Source organism: Delphinus delphis, chromosome 7 (genome assembly GCF_949987515.2).
Source record: "Delphinus delphis chromosome 7, mDelDel1.2, whole genome shotgun sequence".
Taxonomy (NCBI): Eukaryota; Metazoa; Chordata; class Mammalia; order Artiodactyla; family Delphinidae; genus Delphinus; species Delphinus delphis.
In genome coordinates, this window is record NC_082689.1 from 106584425 (window position 1) to 106602088 (window position 17664).

A 17664-nucleotide genomic window follows, 5' to 3' on the forward strand; every position below is an offset into this window, starting at 1 on the left:
TATATATATATACACACACACACATACATATATATATATATGCATGTGCAAGTTTGTGTGTGTTATTTTTCAGAATCTTTTCCCTTATAGATTATTACTCAAGGTATTGCGTATAGTTCCTTGTGCTATCAGTAGGTCCTTGTTGGTTATCTATTTTATATATAGTTGTGTGTATCTGTTCATCCCAAACTCCTAATTTATCCCTCCCCCCTTTTCCTCTTTGGCAACCATAAGTATTTTTCTATGTCTGTGTGTCTATTTCTGTCTTATATATAAGTTAATTTGCATCATTTAAAAAAATCCCATATATAAGCGTTATCATGTGTTATTTGTCTTTCTCTGTCTGGCTTACCTCATTTAGTATGATAATCTCTAGGTCCATCCATGTTGCTGCAAATGTCATTATCTCATTCTTTTTATTGGCTGAGTAGTATTCCATTGTATATATACACCACATCTTCCTTATCTATTCATCTGTTGATGGACACTTAGCTTGCTTCCATGTCCTGGCTATTGCAAAGAGTGCTGCTATGAACACTGGGGTGCATGCATTGTTTTGAATTATGGTTTTCTCCAAAGACTTCTACTTTCCATCCACCCCCGGCCCCCACCAGTGCCCAGCTAAATTCACAGGGTTCCATGAACTCAAATGCCATCCATATACTGATCACCTCCACATCTGTATCTCCTGGCCTGACCCTTGGAATTATATATGCAATAAGTTTGCTGTCTCCATTTGGAAATCTAATAAATATCTCAAGTTTATTACAGCATAAATAGAACCCTGGATTACCATTCTCTCAACAACTTGCTTTTCCACATCTCCCGTCTCAATAAATGGCATGGTTCAGCCATTTGCTAGAATAGAAACCTAGGAAGCAGCCTCGATTTCTCCTTTCCCAGAATCTCTACTCCTTGCTCTGCATCTATGGTTCATAGCAGCCCTCCCAGTTCCTTCTTTCAAAACACATTCTAAATCCATGCACTGGTCCTGCTTCCCTGAGTAATTGCACCTGTCAGTCCTCACCTGGAACATTTAAATAGACTGCATCCTGGTCATGCCAGTATCTCCACAAACCTGTTTTTCATGCCAACGTAGCCAAAGTGATCTTCATAAATAAGAAAGAAAATCATATCATTCCACTGCCTACTTCATTTAAAATTGAAGCTCTTACTGGCAAGTAAAATCCCTTGAGCGTACCCTGCCTACCTCTTTAGCTTCCTTTTACTTTTTTCTGTCCATGCAGGCTTTCTTCCTATTGCTGACATATGACAGGTTTTTCCTGTTTCTTAGGCACAGAAGAGTTTTTCCCAGGATTTACATGGTCATCTCCTTCAGTCAATATGATTCTCAATTCTAATATCACCTCTTAGAGAAATCTGCTCGGATCAGCCTTCAAAGTGACCTGCACTGATTCCTGTGCACCAACCATTAACCCACAGTTATATGACTCACTTTTATTTTCTTCCTGGTGCCTGCCACAAACCAGAATCTGGTTTGTTTGTTCTGGCTGACTTGTTGATTGTTTGTCTTTCTGAGTCCCTGCACTAGAATGTAAGTGCCGTGAGGGCAAGCACCTTGCCTGTTAAGTGCCAGCACGCATTAGACACAAATAGCATTCAAGAAATATCTGTGGAATGGATGGATACATATATCAGGTCAGTCTCACTGTCTCAGCATAGGCCACCATGTTATTATTCTGGAATTACTTACCATTAATACACCCACTGTACTTTCTAGGGAACTGATTTTTTTCTTTTGCCTCATAAATCTTTTTCTCAAAATTCCATTTGAGTGTGTTGCTAAAGACTGGTAGAAATTTAATAGTTTGATAATTTCTGAAGACAAAGTTCTACCATTTTGTAAATCATTAATTCAATCATTTATTTATTTAGTTAACAACATTCATTTAGCACTTGAGATAAAATCATTAATTCAATCATTTATTTATTTAGTTAACAACGTTCATTTAGCACTTGAGATATACTATGAATCATACAAAGCTCTGGGGCTTTAAGGAAAATAAGACCTTTTTCCAGACTTCTTTAAGTCCTGTATTTATCCTTTGGAACATTCTTTATGATTGCATTTCATAAGTTAATTGTGTACTTATTTTTTGGCATCTGTCTCTTCCTATTTGACTCCCATGTCCTGGCTATTGTAAATAGTGCTGCTATGAGCATTGGGGTACATGTATCTTTTTGAATTATAGTTTTCTCCGGATATACACCTAAAAGTGGGTTCGCTGGATTAAGCTGCTGCTTTTTTCTGAAATATCCTCATTCCCCTTCACTGGGATGACTCCTGATGGCCATTCACCACCCAGATCAAATGTAACCTGGTTTCTGACTCCCAGGCCCTATCATGTGACCTCATTTTATGAGCTTCAATTCTAGGTCCTATCTTGTCAAATTAAAATGACCTGGTGCTTCCTTGCCTAATAACTAGTCTCTTTATAGAGCATGACGGAATCATGTCCTAATTCTACTACCTGAGACCTAGATCAGTGTCTGACAACTGTTATATGCTCCCTGGATATTTAATGTTTTGGCTCAAAAGCCTAACCATCCTTACTCATTTCTGAAAGTTTTTATTGTAATTTTTTAAAAAAAATTATATACTCTTTTTAAAAAAATTATTTTATTTATTTTTTTATACAACAGTTTCTTATTAGTTATCCATTTTATACATATTAGTGTACTATGTCAATCCCAATCTCCCAATTCATCAGTTTTATACTCTTTTTAATGGGTCCTCTTTTCTATATATTTTATAGGAAATGAAAATTTTGAGCTTATGAGAATCTTCCTTATACATGGTTTCTTTACTACCTCACATTTTTTTCTCATTGAATAATTGAGAATATCATGGTTGTAATTCCTAAATTGAAGGTGTTTGAAGCCTCCTAAACCCATTCTGGTATATTCCGTTTTAAAATCTCTAGAAGTAAAAGCATGTCTCCATTTTCCCTAAGTATTTATGTTTTTTAAATATTTTTTCTTTGATTGCCTTCATTCCCTTTTATAAATGTCAAGGTGACTGTTCCACTTTACCAAGGTTCCTTTTGCTTCCACATCCCCAGGACCATCTTTTTGCCATGGTCACAATGATGTTCAGAGAAACAGATTTCTTTTGTGTGTTCAGATATGAACACTTGAACAAATGGTCTGCTCTTAAAAAGATGAATCTTCCTGCAAACACTCTTGACTTCTCTGAGCCTCTGTTTCTCATCTATAAATGAGAGTGGTAATTATTTTAAAGACGACTATGTCATTTTTGAGTTTTGATGTATCAAGCCTTGAGCAGAGTATCTAGCAAAGAGTCTGTGCTTAGTAAGTGACAGCTAGTATTAATGTAGGTATAGACCCATAGAGGACATTCTTGTATTGCCAGTATAAGTGGTCTTTTGGGGAAACATTAATCATATTCTCTACCAGGCAAGGGCCGTCTCGTCTCAGATTCAGATCTCTGTTTGCTGTTGCTTTCACTTCTGTTGTCATAATCTTCGGGATCTCAATTTCCTGCCATTTTCAGATTCTCTCTCTCTGCTCAAGAGTAGGATTGATGTGACCTGCCTCTGCATTCTACAAAGACCCAAACACATGAGGTCTTCCCCTATTATGATTACTACTAATTCCATGGAGCAAATGTCAATAATTCCGTGGTAAACCAAGAAGATAATTGTCACATCTTTATAGATAGTTATTCTGAACAAGTTATGTCCTCTTGCTGTCTGTCAAGTTCATTCTGGCTATGCCATGTCTCCCTTGTATGGATGGATATCTGACAGCCTAGCTTGCTACGTTATATTCTCCTAAGAATTAGCGAATACCTCCTACATTACCATTTTTCCACCTGTGTCACCTCTATTGTCAACGAGGGCATCTGGTTTTTAAGTTTTCCATGAGTGTTTTCTCTCTCTGATCAATTTTCAGATTGATTAGTCTTTGGTCAAACACATTCATGCCAGTGAACCAAGCAAATAAAGGACATAGGTCCTGCTACATTGTTGAGTTGGTGATATAAAGATGCACACATGAAATGGAGATGTCAATGTAGAATTGTCTTAAGTAAATCATCTTTTATAGAGACTGTGATAGAAGAAGAGATGGGAAAATGAGGAGAATCATTCTTAGTTGTAATTCATGTCTACTCTTCCTGGGAGAGAGAGCCAGTATCTTCCCTATTGGTGTCAGTTATTCATCATTAAATTAGCAATTGCCATTAGAAATGCCACCAGCATCACCATCAACACCCCCTCCCCCACTGTCAGTTACGATGCACAGTGTGGTGCAACACACATGCCAAAGCTCACAAGAACCTTTGTAGATAAGAATTACTACTCCTAGGTATATAGAAAGGAAAACTGAATTTTATAAAGGTGAAGTGACTTTAGATAAATGAGGCAATTTGCATCCTGAGCCAAATATTTCTTCTGAGCTCTAAAAATATGTATTCATTTGCCTGATTGATGTCTCAATTTGGTCATGTCATAAACAGCTCAAATTGAACACATCCCAGAGGGAACTCTTAATCAACTCCGACTACACTCAGCATCTTCTTGTGGTCTTTCTCATCTCAATAAATACACCAGTTGCCCAAACCAGACCTGAGAATCTTTCTTGAAATCTTTCCTTTCCCTCACTTCCCACAGTAAATTCAACAACAAGTTCTATCGGTATTACATCCAAAAATCATCCCAAATACTTCCATTTCTTTTCATCATCACAGTCACTAGCTTAGTTCAATTACATCATCTATCATCTGAATTTTTAACATAGCAACCTGCTTTCACTCCTCTTTTCTTTTAGTCCATTATCTCTGAGACAGCCTGCAGGATCATCATGAAATACAGAGCTGAACCACTTCCTGCTGGAAAACTTTTGGTGCCTTCTGCCTGCACTTAGGAACAAAGTTCTGTGAAAAAAGAACAGGACTGGAGGACCTGGCCTCTGCCCACTTCACTGGCCTTACTGTCCAGCAATATCCTGTCTTCTCTGGGCTCAGACACTACTGGCCTCTGTCCTGCCCTCTGCGATGTCATGTTCTCACCTATCTCAGGACCTTCTAGCTGGAATGCTCCTCCCTCCCTCTGACTTCTTCAGCTCATCTCTTAATAAGCCTCAGCTTTATAATCATCTTCTCAGACAGATGCCCATTGAGTCCCAATTTAAATAAGGTTACTCTTATTTTTCTGTCTTAAGACATACCATTCTTTTCTTTCAAAGCATCTGTTTGAGCTGTTCTAACAGAACACCATAGGCTGAGTGGCTTATAAACAAGATAAATCTATTTCTCACAGTTCTGGAGGTTGGAAAATCCAAGATCAAGGCACAGCAACTGATGTGTCTGGTGAGGGCTCACTTCTTGGTTCATAGATGGTCATTTCTCACTAAGTCCTAACCTGGTAGAAGGGGCAAGGGAGCTCTCCGGGGCCTCTTTGATAAGGCCACTAACTCATTCATGAGGGTTCCACCCCTGAGGGTTCCTCAGGGATCTCCCAATCATCCCTCCTCCAAATACCATCTCATTGGGGATTAGGTTTCAACATGTTATTTATGAATTTTGGGTGAATACAACATTCAGTGTATAGCAATCACTATCTATCTATCTGTCTATCATCTATCTGTAGAATATCTATCTCTATCTCTATGTAGAAAAAGACAAGGAGAAAGACATTAGATGGACCGATAAATAGATTTCTAATAGCTGTTTACATGTGCATTTCATTGTGAATTACCCGTCTCACCTACCGGTTTATGAGCTCCACAAGGTTAAGGACCATACCTACTTAGATACCCAGTTCTCAGCACAGAACAAGGCCCATTTCAATTAAATCAATTAAAATGTTGAATGAACAACTTCCCCAAAGTGGCACAGTCTGTACTGTTCCTATCTCCTTGGGCTTTCCACTATATGTCTGGAAGTATTTAGTCCTATGACATGGGGAAATTTTATTAGAGGGAAAGTATTATATTCAATTTTCTAATACTCATAATATTTTTTATTCACAAGACCAAAGTGAGCAACCTACAATTCCTGAGCATATGTAGTTAAGATGTCAAGGGACAAAGTTTAGCTGTTGCCCAGTCCAGGAGTTCCTGGGCTAATACTCCTTGATTTTTCACTTGTGTTCTGAAACCTAACTCTACATAAGAATCACCTGGGGATATATATTTGTAAATACGTCCTCTGACCATACTCCATCTAAATCATAATCACTGTAAGGACCCCAGCATAAGCATTTTTTTTTCTGTTCCTAGGTAAGTGTTATATGGAGCCAAAATTTAAAACTCTTGTTGCAAAATCCTCTTCGAACTCTGAGAGTCAGTTCATCTTAGGCAACACTGTCATTTTCATGTCTGTGATTGCTAATCTTAAGGATTTTCAGTGTCACGTAAACACGTTTAAAGGCAGTATGCTGTGGTAATATTAAACAGATGGGTTCTACACTTAAACCACCAGAGATATAAACTTAGCTTTATCACCCACCGATTGTATAATCTCGGACAATCTTGGGTCCTCTGTGGACACAGTTTCTTTTTTGATGAAGGGAATGGTAATAGTAGTGATCATTTCATATATGCAGATTACTTAAAATAGTGCTTGGCATGTGAGAAGCATTCACAGAGTGTTAGCTGTGTTCATCATTACCTTCATCTGATAATTAAGCTGGTTACCAAACTTCTCCCTATTTTACCTTTCCCTCCTTATTCAGGACCACACAGCCACCTGTACCTCAAAGGAAGGGGGTAAACATTTTTACATACCAGGTTTCTAAAGGTTCCAACACCTTCATCAGGCCATCTGGAGACTTCAGGCTATGTGGACTTCTGTCCGGGGTCTTCTTTTGAATTTCTTTTAAACAAGGAACACTAATCAATTTTAAAAGCATTATATAAATTCTGATAAGGTATAATGATCTGTCAGGCTTCCCTCATTAAAAATTACAGCCATCATTTTCTATCTCCAGTTACCTTCTTTTTGCACAAAACAGACTGGCTCCTGTTTGGTTAATTATTGCCAAGTTGTGTCATGCAAAATTCATCAGGCTCAGAGTTGAAGTCATATTCTCTTTCCCCATGTAAATCTCTTTGTCATTCTAGCTTCAGCTGCCCTCTTTGTTGTTGGTCTCATCATTTGGGGCCATTTATCACACATGGTAGAGACCACAGAGTCGTATATTTCATCCTTGGCATGCCAAGACCCATGTGGCCGTATCACAGGGAACCTCAAGGCTGAGTTTATAGCATGCAAACCCTGGGGAAGGGGAGGTATGGGGTGACAGCAGTCAGACCTGGGGGCTTGGAGGCCCCTGTGGAAGCCCTGAATCCCACTTTGGAAATCAGAGCATTTTATCATTCATTGCAACTCTTTCATTCTATAGATAAGGAAATGATGGCCCAGAAAATTTCTTAAAAATAAGTTAATTAAAAAGAATGAGATCTGCCTACTCTTCTTTCTCTTAGTTCTAGGAATCACTGAACAATCTCTTCTGTGAAGAGACAAATACACATATATATGTAATAAAAACATGTTAAATAAAAACACTGCAGTATGCTACCTTAAGTCAACTTTTCTGATCTATCTTAAACAGCTTCACTGATTGATTCAGTCTTAAAATCCCTTCAACAGACAATAAACATTACTCAGTAACCCCCCTCCCCCCTCTGCTCAGCTTTGGAGACAGAGAAATAAGTAACACAACCTCTGCTTTTTTGGAACTCAAGGATTTTTAGTAACTTCGAAAAGCAGACAAGTAAATGGTCGTAGTGGAAGTTGAAGAAACCAAGTCTTTTGTAAGGCTAACAAATGAAGGGAAAACCCACAGATAACAAGTTTCCTGATGAATTAATGTCCTGCTGCCCAGGGTGTGATTTGACCAGCAATATCCCTCTGAGTTCCATGACCCATATGCTAACAGTGATCATTTTAAAGGAAAGCATAAAAGGAAAAATGACCTAATACTTAGATCAACCACTTAATGCAGCAGTGGGTTCCCACACAAATGCCAAGGGCTTGCCTCGTACAGTTTGTTTTATGTTTACTCCCTGTTGAAATTGTCACTGGAGTGATTTACTGTGATTCTCCCCCTGGCCTCCTGGCACTAAGTTCTGTAGATTTTGCCCAGATAGAATCATTAACAAAGAGCATTCAATTTCTCCTAAATGTAAAAACATGATCAATCTTTTATTTTAGACAAATAGTCGAGGGCAGAGGGGCGATGGTAGCTCTCCTCCCATTTTGACACTTATTTAGGTGTCTCATTACGGGAACACTTTCAGGGAGCAATTGTGTTGTTACTGAACCCAAGTTGGTGTGCTCAATGCACAGTGGGTCCAAATAATACTGAAATGTCAGAGTTTGGAGCAGAGAAAAGTTTATTGCAGGGCCATGCAAGGAGAACAAGTGGCTCATGCCCCTCAAAACCCCCAAACTGCCCAAAGGGTTTCAGCAAAACATCTTTAAAGGCAAGGTGAGGGAGGGGTGTGATTGGTTGGTGCAAACTTCGTGGTGCAGAATCCTTTGTTCTTGCAGCCGTCCACGCAGCTCAGGTCACAATGCTCCTGTAACTTTTATCTCTATATGACTGGAAAAGTTTTACACCCTTAAAGGTCAGAGCCTTGAGAATGGGCTATCCTGTATATTTCAGGCTGTAGACAACATTCTACATTAACTTGAAGCGAAAGCAATAGAATACAAAGGTTAAAATAAAAGAAATAGACCTAATATGGAGTCAGATTTGTTCTTCCCTATTATAGTATGTTGTGGCTCAAGATCACTGAGGCTCTTGTGAAGCAAGGGAGCAATTCATAATTGAATTATGCTCTTTTCACAAGGGTGAGCTGCTCAGTAGCAGCCTTTGCCTTGATCATTCCTTCTGTGAACTTGTGAACAGGATTTATGAAACATTACCACCCCTCTGCTGAAACCTTCTGTTAACCTGTCGCCCCTTGGGGTGACCCTACGTCCCAGCCTGCTGCATATTATTCTAGTCCACGCTTGTCATCTCAGTTTTGTTATCTGCTCCCCTTTTCACTCTCCCAAACCCCCTCTTTGGGTAATAAGTTGTAGGTATAATTACACTTCCATTTATTGCATCCTACACCAGCAGAGTGATTCATTTGCCCTGTCAGTGTTATTGTGTCTGAGTCCCTGAGTGGGACAGCCCATGTCGCAATGGTTTTGCATCTCACAGTTCAGCACAGTGACCAGAAAGAGTATAGAATATACCCAATAACTGCCAATGCACTTGAGAATAAACAAATGGAAAGATTTCTACTGCTAAAAGAATTATCTGCTAAAAGATATATTTTAGGGAATTCCCTAAAATAAATACATTCATTTGGCTTGGTCTTGTAGTCAGTGAAGAGCTCGGTGGAACTGTACATTTTAGGTGTGCTGAGAGTGTTGCTGAGGCCAAGCGCATACTGCTCACTGCACGACAGGCCAATAAATAGAGAGATGAGCTGCTGGGACAAGGAACAGCAACTTTATACCATAAGACAACAGACCAAGAAAATGGTGGACTAGTGTTCCACAGAACCATCTTGCCCAGGTTTGGATGCTAGTTTCTTTAAGAGGGGGAGGTGGGGAGGTAAAGCAAAAAGGCAGTAAGTTGTTGCACATATTTCCTAGTTCCAGCCAGACTCCAGAGGGGATGGGTTAATTTCTTCCTTCCTGCAGCCATTCACAAGTGGTCCTGGTCAGGATGTTTCCTGTGAGCTTAAATACATGTATTTTAGCTTAAGCTCAGACACAGGAGGCAGAGTTCCTGGACATGGGCCATCATGTATACTTTAAGCTATAGGTAGCATCTCTTTAGTGATTCATTTGTAGCAAAAGCAATAGAATACAAAGTTTAAAGTAAAAGAAACAGATCCAATATGGAGTCAGATTTATTCTTCCCTATTATAAGACGTGTCTACAAGTATAAGATTGCCAAAAAACCTAGACGTTTTAAGAAAGCAAATGTGACTGTCAGAGCAAAAAGTTAGGATTAAAGTTATGATTAAAATTTAGAGTTTAGATTTTGTTTTTTGTACTACGACTGTTCTTTATGTTGTCTTCTTAAGACCTATTCTGTTTTTCCAAACTGCTCTCATGCACAGACACATCAGAAATTCTGTAAGAAAAGCTATTCTTAGGAGTTGTCATGGTTAGTTTTGGAAACTTACATTGTTTTCACAGTTCATCTGAGGTTATCATGGGCCTCTGATAAGGCCTGGAAAAGTCACAGAGTTGGTGGAGAATCTCTGTAAATTTGAGTTGACTGTGGAAACCTCTGTGGTCTGTGGATTGCTAACCAAAGCCCTCAAGTGTTCAGTGCAATGTATGGTCTGAATAATAATCACTTTTCTTATATAACGTATCATGAGATAAGCTTTGCACTGTAATTGTATTGAAAATCATGTTTACTGCAAACAGCCCCAGAGTGAGCGGCACTGATTTTCTCAAGATGAATGGATGGTTTCTCTTGTCAACTTAGAGCTCCAGCTTTCCTTCTTGTGAGAAAACAGACTTCGTGTCACAAACACACACGATAGCCTTTTTCAGCTCACTTGGGGATTCAAGCTTGGAGTCTTTTATTCAGTGGAGCCCTTTTTTTAGCTAGTTTGTTGACAAGCTACCAACATCCATCAGATATGCCAGAATATGCCTCCAGAACTCTGTCTTTCTCAGACGAGAAGCTATGACAGCTGGGTCAGCAATTATGGGCCCAGTGGGAAGTCAGCCAAGTACTGACATTTCTCAGTACTGCTGGGATGGAGGGAGTGTGTGCTGGATTTATCTTGATCTAAAGGGAGAGGTTTGTGAACTGGAGGACCTGCCCTTATCCTGAAGACTCCTTGGGTTTACGATCTACCTAACCTCAATATTCTAGTGCAGTCGGCCAATGTGTGACCATCTTATCAAACCACAAATTGAGTTCATTATAATGAGATTCTAAAAATCGATTTTGAGAAAGAGGGAGAAATGGTCCACTCCAGGAAGCAAATATCTAACAGCTGTGTTCTGGCTGGCATTATATGTTTGGGGAAAAAAAAAAAAAAGAAACTCTGATGCGTGGTCACCATGTATTAAGGGCAGGAAAAAGTGAACACCCAAAAGGCCACATTAGGGCTTTGTCACCTTGGCAGGAGACAACAAAATCAGGTAATTCCACTGAGAGGGAGAGGTTTGGGTAGCCAGGATTGGAATGTGCACTGACCAAATAAATAATATGAAAGAACTTTCTAAAATCCAGAGTTATTTTCTCAAAACCCAAACTGGCCATGCACTTTCCCTGCTTTAAATACTTTGACAGTTATTTCTCCATTCATCTCAGGGTACCGTTAAAACTCCTTATTTTATTGTTAATAGGATCCTCCATTACAAACCCCTGAGTCTCTCCCCAAGCCTCCTGACTCCCCACTGACCTGGCTTTCTTTTACCAGAGAGGTTCTCAAACCTCACTGAGTATCAGAATCACCTAGAGGGCTTGACCACATGCAGACGGCTGGGTTCCAAGCCCAGAGTTTCTGATTTCTAGGTCTGTGGTGACGTCCTGAATCCTGTACTTCTAACCAGCTCCCTGGGGATAACAAGGGTGCAGAGAGCACACTTCTAGAATCACTGGTCCAACAAGTCAGACTCCTTGTGGATCTGAAATCTCATCTTCAGGAACGGGAGGCTACTTCTCTCTGCTGGCAACGCCCTTTCTGCACACCTTACCTGCCTAACCTCTGCGCATCCCTCAGGACTTAGGCGATGCATTATATCCTCCTGGAGAGGTTAGGCATCCTCCTTTGGGCTTCTCCAGCATCCAGTGCTCATCTCTCCCCAGGACTGTGTAATTGTGTGGTGATGTCTCCAGCTTAGCCCTTGAGACCAGGGACCTCTACTGAGTTCACTGCTGTCCACCTGTGCTGACCACCGACCATGCCATGTGGAGGGGGCTCCATAAAGGCTCAAATACGAGAATGTCTGGGTGGAAATCGACCAGGATAGGGCTTAGTGGAGGTCATGAGGGCAGGGAGGGCATTGCATGTCTACCCTAAAGTTGAGAGCTACTGCTCTGATTGAACTTGGTCTGTGAGTATAAGAGCAAGTGCAAAGAGCAGGGACCACAAGGAAATTAATATCAACTTGTAAGGAAAAGAAAGCTTCCATTCAACATTATCTTTCCTTAAATGGGAATTTTCTTCCTTATACACAGACTCATATACACACTCCCCAGTCATGCCTGATTCTCCCTGGACAGAGGCATGCAGTCTCCCTGTCCACGAAGTGCTCATCTCATGTAATCGTCACACCCCCCCCCCCCCATTTTCTAATGAGGAAACATTTAGGGCTTCAGTGTCAAAAATCTCATTATTGTGTGTATGCCTTTGGGCAAGGTACATAATCTTCCTGAGCTTCGGCTTCTCCTTTTTACAAATGGGGAACAATATGGACCTCCAAGGCTGTTAAGAAGAACTTTAAATTAGGCAAAAATATGTTAATTAGTTTCTTTTTCCCCAGAGAATGCTTAATCCAAAGGAAGAAATCTGTACGAGTGGTTTAGAAAAGCTGTGATAGAGAATGCAGAGGATATATTTAGTTTTGTTAGTTATTTTCTTGGTGCCCTTAAAACTATATTCTGAGATGATCACACACTTCTTCATTTGCCAATAGGATCGTTCTTTAAACTTTATGCACCTTGCAACACTTTCTTCATTTTTTTTCCTGTTTCTTTTTCATATTGTTAAAGAGAATCTTGTTTCAAGATGCATGTAAAACATTACTGAAGATGTGGATCTCCATAACCAGACCCCATGCTTCAAATTAAGTACCCAAGGAAAGGATTAGGACAAAGGGGTTATGATAATATCTAATGAGGAAAACCCAGCATATGATAGAATTGTTTTTCTTAAAAGCAACACTATAAAAATGTGGTTCCTTATTGCTATCATTTAAAATCTGTTGTAGCCAAGTTTGGAATCTGAATACTTCAAATAGCTCCTGTGTCTGGGGGAATTACTAAGTATTCGGTGGGGGAAAACTTTAATCCTTGTTAAACACATTTTTTACACTGTTTCTCCATCTGTGAAATGGCTGATGAATTTTGCGTGTGACTTAATTAATATTGCAAAGGTCCAGGGTATTTGTTTGAGTTCTCTTAGATTGGCAAAGTGTTTCTCTCATTGGCCTTCAGTGGTGTTAGGAGGAAAGCTGCCACCCTTCTGAGCTCTCTAAAGAGAGCCTCTCATCTCTGCTCTCCTGAGCATCTGTGAATAACTCAGGAATCGTGTCCCCAGTGGCTGAGTGCATACCTCCAGAGAAATGAACTCTTTGAGTGTGGATAGGCAACCTGGCTCTTGTAGGGTGGTGGTGGGGGTAATGGGAGAGGAAGTCATGGGACCATTGGTAGCATCGCCCTCAGACATAGGTACTGCACTAGGTCACTAAGTCATTTCACAGAAAGTGCTCAGCTCTGAATTAATGAGAGATTAATACACATTGAAACCCTCTTCTCAAGGGATGCACTGTCCTGCTGGAGAGCTGGAAACGACCAAGTATCAAAATCTGGTCGGGAGGTGAATTATTGAGGGAGTGGCAGGGTGCTTAGTGGGAGACTAACTCATGGGAGGAAGCTGTTAGGGAAAGGGCCCAGCACTAGACTGATGAGCTGGGTGTTAGAGGATCAACCAGAGAGGAGTGGCACTTGGGAAGGTGCTCAGCACACTCAAAACACGGCTAAGTCCTATGCGATGGGTTGGATTCCCAGCTCAGTCATTTGCAAACTGTGTACTCCTCTTGCCATAGTGTCCTTATTTGTAAAACAGCAATAATAAAAACAGCGCATTCCTCATAGTGTTACTGAACGTAAGAATGTAAGTTCATGTGCTCAACACACAGTGAGGCCAAACAAACTGAAATATCAGAGTTTGGAGCAGAGAAAAGTTTATTGCAGGGCCATGCAAGGAGAATGGGTGGCTTGTGCCCCCAACTTCCAAACTCTCCTCAGGGTTTCAGCAAAGCATTTTTAAAGCCCAGGTGTGGGAGGGGTGTGGTTGGTTGTTGAAAACTTCTTGGTGTTTGAATCCTTTGTTCTTGCAGCTCTCTGCATAGGTCAGGTCATGATGTTCCTGTAAACCTCCAACAAAACAAGTGCTGTTCTCTATTCTGCAACTTTTTATCTTTATATGAATGAGAAAGTGTTATACCGTTGAAGGTCAGAGTCTTGAATATGGGCTATCCTGTGTATTTCAGCCTATAGGCAACATTTTTAAAGCAAAAGCAATAGAATTCAAAGGTAAAAGAAACAGATCTAATAGGGAGTCAGATTTGTTCTTCCCTATTATGATAAATGATTGATAGGATTAAATAAATTCACACACAAAAAACATTTAGAGAATTACAGGGCTCATGGTGTGTGCTCTGTACATGTCCTAACCACCCCCCATACACACTTATGTATATGACTATGACAGACACATAGATACACACTGAAAATACAGTATGCTTGGGGTGGGATGAGCATTGGGGAGAGAAGTAGAGGATGAGGTGTGAAAGGAGGACAGAGACCAATTGAATTTAATTCTTAGTGCATTGAGTTTCCTGAAGGGCTTTAGCAAAGGTGATGTGAACATGAAAGAATGGGTCAGAGGGAGGCTGCAAAAGTTGAATATGGGAGGGCAGTTGTGGGGCTATTTTAAGAATATGGAAAGTGATGAAGGCTTGGAGAAATGCCTGCTCAATGTGTTGTGAGGGATACCGAACCCCAGTCTCAAACAGATTTCCTTTATACCATGTTCTTGATACCATCTTCACATCATTCTTCAAATCTTTACCACTGCAGTAATGCCTTTGGATTAATGATGGAATGAGGGAATGGAATGTTATTGAGTGACTATTCATTTCCAGGTATGATTTATATAATTCTCATAATGGCTTTTAGGGTAGGTTTCTCTTAGCTCTATTATATGGATAGGACACTGAAACTCAGAGAAGTCAAGAAAGTTGCCTCAAGTCCCCCAGCTAGTAAATAGCAAAACCAGAGTTGAAACCCGGGTCTGTGAGACTTCAACAATATTTTTTTTCCCGTCCTATTGATTGGCTCAGTTTCTTTAAGATCTCATGGCAACATGGAGCTGTGTTTCCTTAGAGGTAGCCTGTGTCATCATTGCTTATGGCATTGATTAAGTCCATGCATTAGCTAGACATCAGAGGGATTGAAATAAAGATCATGAATGCTGGGATGGATTGGAGAGAGAGGAGATAGTGTCTTGGAGTGGAGTGTCTGGGTGCTGCAGACTGAGACAACCAGATCAGGGCATCTCTTGTCAGCAGTAACTCAAGATTCCATGCTTATTTATGTCAGAATTCACCTCACTTCCATAGTCATATACAGTGTTTGAGCTTTAAACTGTTCCCATAGCACTGAGTGCTCCCTTCTATTTTAGCTCACAACGTATTAGTGTCATGGTCCGCCAATTGTATATGCCATGTTCCCTCACTCAGCACTAAAGCTCCTAAGGACCCAGTTCCTAACCCAGAGTCTGGTGCGGAGCCACAGGGGAGACATCGGAAGAGACCATGAAGATACAGATGCAGACTCTGCTCCCAAAGAATTTCAAGTAGAGTTTGAGAACCTGAAATATGGCAGAACAGGAAACTTGGAGCCAGCTTGCATTCCATGGGCAATAAACCATTGAATCAAAAAGTGAAATAGCATTATTTGGGGTGAGAGAGTGGGGTGCCAGCACTGGGGAGGAATGCAAAGTCCTCCATGTATCCTAAACACTACTAATACTCCTACTATCTGTTATTGGTTTAACACAAATAACATGACAGACATGATGGCATCCCTTTGTACAAATTGTCACTTTATATGGATAAGCACATTTAATGCTCACAGCAGTCTTCTCTGAAGGGTGTAATTACCCCACTTTATAGATGAGGAAATCAGGCGTAGGGATGTAGAGATGCCAAAGCAACAGAGTTAACAAGTTATGACCATCACAGCTTAACATCCATGGCCTTAACTACATTATGATCCTTATTATTCTATGATTGATGCCAGCTTGCTGTCTGTAGCCTCCATTTGGTTTTCGTAAAGTCTGGTTCAGAGGACAGAGGCAGGAACATTGATGGGGTGATATGGGGAGAGTCTGAGAGAGCTGGGAATTTGTGAAAATCCCTCTGTACCTGGACTATTTAATTTTAGGGTCTCGGGAGTCATCAGCAAGCTTTTGGTTAGAACCACTTTATTCCAGAGGAATAAATTGTGAAATGGTATTTTAAAATTAATTATAGGAAAAGTATGATTTTATTTTCATTACAAAATTTCAGCTTTCCAAAGGACGCTTCTATATGCTTAGTCAAAAAAAAAAAAAAAAACCCTTAATTTATCACTGTGTATGTTCAAGGTGAGGATTTTAATTGCTTGGTGAATAATAAAAAATTGAGTTATCCCGAGTACTTGATTTCAAATAAGAATAATTTCACCCCCCCACACACCCATTCGCCACCATCTCACCCACATAAGATGGTATATAATGAATCTGTTTTAAGTATAATTAAATAGCCTTAATGTTTTTCTATTATAAAAGTAATAAAAGTTTTTTGTAAAAGTTTTTATGATGAAAAACTAGGAAAAGTAATGTAAAAATAACCTATAATAACACCTCCTACATAGAGTCACTATTAATTTATTTTAAAGGCTATTTTTTAGAGCAGTTTGGATTCACAGCATAATAAAAAGGAAGGTACAGAGATTTCCCATATACCCCCAGCTCCCAAAAATGCAAGTTCCCCTCCCTCATTATCAGCAACCCCCATCAGAGTGGTACATTTATTTCAATTGATGAACCTAGGTTGACAATTTGTAATCACCCAAAGTCCACAGTTTACATTATGGTTCACTATTGCCGTTGTACATTCTGTGAGTTTAGACAAATGTATAATAACATGTATCCATCATTATAGTATCATAGATTATTTTCAGTGCCCTAGAAATCCTCTGTGCTGTGCTGATTTATTTTTCCCTCCCATTAACCCCTGGTCTCCACTGATCTTTTTACTGTCCCATAGTTCTGCTTTTTCTAGAATGTCATATAGTTGGACTCATACAGTAGACTTTTCAGATTGGCTTTTTTCACTAAGTAATATGAACCTAAATTTTTTTTCTTTTTTTCGTGGCTTGATAGTTCATTTCTTTTTAGTGTTGTATAATATTCCAGTGTCTCAGTGTACCATCGTTTAGTTATCCATTCACCTGCTGAAGAACATCTAGTATTTGGCAATTATGAATGAAGCTGCTATAAACATCTGTGTGCAGGTTTTTGTGTGGACATAAGTTTTCAGCTCCTTTGAGTAAATACCAAGGAGCTAGGTTGCTGGATACTATGGTTGCTGGTACACTTAGTTTTGTAAGACACCACCAAACTGTCTTCCATTGGCTGTACCATCTTACATTCCCACCAGCAATGAAACAGAGTTCCTGTTGCTCCAAATCCTCACCAGCACTTGGTGGTGTCAGTGTTCCAGAGTTAGACCATTCTAATAGGTGTGCAGTTAACAGCATCTCATTATTTTAATTTGCATTTCCCTGGTGACATGTGACGTGGAGCATCTTTTCAGATAATTATTTGTCATCTGTAGATATTCTTTGGTGAGGCGAGACTCCTCATATTTGA

General features: G+C 39.9%; 1 protein-coding gene across 3 annotated transcripts in view; it reads left to right on the plus strand.

Moving 5' to 3' along the window:
- Positions 1-17664, plus strand: part of CNTNAP5 (contactin associated protein family member 5) — an 866498-nt gene that overhangs the window by 404279 nt on the left and 444555 nt on the right. The window lies entirely within an intron of this gene.